Consider the following 3174-nt stretch of genomic DNA (forward strand, 5'->3'; position numbering starts at 1 on the left):
CCCATGGTCTGACCCGTGGTCCAGGTTCTGTTGCTCTCCAGGCCCATGGTCTGACCCGTGGTCCAGGTTCTGTTGCTCTCCAGGCCCATGGTCTGACCCGTGGTCCAGGTTCTGTTGCTCTCCAGGCCCATGGTCTGACCTGCGGTCCAGGTTCTGTTGCTCTCCAGGCCCATGGTCTGACCCGTGGTCCAGGTTCTGTTGTTCTCCCGGCCCATGGTCTGACCTGCGGTCCAAGTTCTGTTGCTCTCCAGGCCCATGGTCTGATCCATGGTCCAGGTTCTGTTGTTCTCCCGGCCCATGGTCTGACCTGCGGTCCAAGTTCTGTTGCTCTCCAGGCCCATGGTCTGATCCATGGTCCAGGTTCTGTTGCTCTCCAGGCCCATAGTCTGACCCGTGGTCCAGGTTCTGTTACTCTCCAGGCCCATGGTCTGACCCGTGGTCCAGGTTCTGTTGCTCTCCAGGCCCATGGTCTGCGCGCTGCACCTAATTGCATAGACCACATTAATGGTAGTGCGCTGCAGGACCTGCCAAGGGTTGAATCCGTCTCTACTGTAGGGGTTAAAATGTGAGAGGGATGAATAAAACCAATGTCCGAACCTCGAAGCGCCTCCCTAGGGTCCGTGTTCTTGTTCAGGTTTGGTCCAGGTTCTGTTGCTCTCAAGGCCCATGGTATGACCCGTGGTCCAGGTTCTGTTGCTCTCCAGGGTCCGTGTTCTTGTTCAGGTTTGTGTGAACTAACATGTCTTTGAGGTTTTTGTTTCTCCTGCAGGTGGAGATCATGCGGCAGTCCCTCAGCACGTCACACTCCCCCCCGCCCCCGGAGGTTCCTCTTCATCGCTGGCATTAAGCTTCTCAGATTCTCCGAGTAGGCAACGACCAAAGGGATGAGGCTCGAGCTAGACGCCTGGATGGCGCTGGTCTGGTCTCTGTTTGTGAGACCGCTGCTGACCTCCGCCTTGATCCCTCTAAGGAAGCGCCTCGAGTAACCCCTCAACCTCCTTGCACTAAGAAGGGTCCTGGTGGCCTCTGGGAAGGTGCAGATCCTGTGGAAGCGGATCAGCTGGGACTTGATGAGGCCTCTGTACGTGTGCTTGGGGTGGTAGCTGGTCTTATGAAGGAGTGCATGGCGATCTGTGTCCTTGAAATACAGGGTTAGGGTTTTATACAGAGAAAGACAGACTCGAAGGGTCAGACTTTAAAGAAAAAGTGTGAATGTGTGGCGTCGAAAATAGACACTAGACAGCGCTAGAGTGGCTTAATTAGTGTGAAGGTAGTCTCAAGTTTACACTTGTGTTTTTTTTTGGGGGGGGGGGTACTTGTGTTTTCTCTGTTTAACTGATTTTGTGTAAAGCACTTTGAATTGCCCTGTTGCTGAGATGTGCTCTGTGGAGAGTTAGCCAGAGTGGCTAGGACGGTGGAAGGTAGGCAGACGATTCCAGAGGGGATCAGGTTATTTCCACGGTCTGCAGTACACGGAAAATTAACTAATCCATCTTAAAGACAGTTGTACATTAAACTAATAGAAGCAATAACAGGCACATGTTCCTCTCTCCTCCCAGGAGCACAAATCCCACGATTTATATAAGGTTGACAATCCCCCCCCCCCCCCCACTGCTTGAGTCCATCCCATCCTAAAGCAGGTTGATCTACTCCATAACATTGATACCTAGCCATCTCTTAACCTCTGGAACTTGGTTACCAGTTCCCTCCGATCCTACTGACTACAAACCAGGTCAAGGTTATTCACACCTTTTTTATATAATAACCAAAAACAACCAAAATAAACATTCCTGTACAAAAGAAAACTCTGTACTTGGTTTGGCCCGGTGATGTCATCCCTGACCACCCTGTTCCTACAAAACAGGAAGTGCTTAGGCCGCCCCCCCCCCCCGAAACAATGGTCCTGCATGGTGGAACTGAACCAAGGAACAAACAGTTGTAAGTATCAACACAGGGAAATATATAAAACCTAATAAAATGGAACTCAGATAACATGACTGGGTGTTTACTTTACTAATGACCTGCAGAAGACAAGTGGTTACCAAACCCACTTCCTCGCACGCTCTACAGATAAAGCTGCCTTGCCGAGCCTAGTCAGTGATCCAGGAGATTGTGGACGCACCGGCACCCGTCTCCCGCAGCGTCTCGCCAAGTAGCAGTGGCTGGATGGTGTTGAATGCACTGGAGAAATCCAAAAATGTCAAGAAATTTGACCCATGGAGGGCAGATTCAGAAATACGTAACAGAACCAACGGTCTGCCTGAGGTCCACTGATTGTTATGTTTGAGATTAACCTTCTGAGACCGAGACACTCGCCCACGGGTAAAAATAGCACCTCTGATTCATAGTTTAATCATTTATCAACTATACAAGCGAGAGACTTATCAATGGTTGCGTCTAAAACCTGACAAGTTAGCGGTCCCAGAGGTCTTTTCCGGGTCCTTCCAGCCTCTGCAGGGGGTTTTCTATCCAGCCTGGAACTTAGGCCTCTTTGGGCTTTAAATCCAAACCGCTACATCCAAGATTGATCCAATTTATGTCCATAATTCATCGCGTTGTGGCTCATTTCTGCCGCTAGCTTGCTGCTCCGTCTCTCCTCTGTGTCTGTTTACAGGAAACACAGGCCCCAGCATGCCCATATATGGGAGACAACGTCACCGTCTTGTATGGAAGGCCAGAAGGGACAAAAAGACCAATAGACTCTATGGAAGGCCTAGAGGCCACTATTTAGACACGTAATTGCTTGTATAACACTGCTGTGGGTGTAATATCAATAAATATGACATTATTATGTTATTATTGGCATAAGTAAATGTCATGAGAGCAAAAGCGTCTTGACTTTCTTTGAAAAAATGCATGTATTTTGTCATCTGTAGGCCTATAGGTTATAATGATTATTTCTTCACAGTGTGACTCCCAAGACATATGAGAAGTGTTTTAGAGGTTTTACTTATAATTATATCAATTAATATCTGGAAGATTCATGTTCCGTTTTATTTACTTATTATCTTTAAGGCCCTACAACCATTTTTAACATGCAAGTGACCTCATTGCAACCCAAATATTCTAATAACCCAGTTTGTCCTGAAGAAAATGATGTTATCTTGACTGTAGACAACAGGGTTGATGTTTTACAAGTTATTATAAAATAAATCAGACGGACATAAACTGTAA

This window comes from Etheostoma spectabile, unplaced genomic scaffold (genome assembly GCF_008692095.1).
Source record: "Etheostoma spectabile isolate EspeVRDwgs_2016 unplaced genomic scaffold, UIUC_Espe_1.0 scaffold00001134, whole genome shotgun sequence".
NCBI lineage: Eukaryota > Metazoa > Chordata > Actinopteri > Perciformes > Percidae > Etheostoma > Etheostoma spectabile.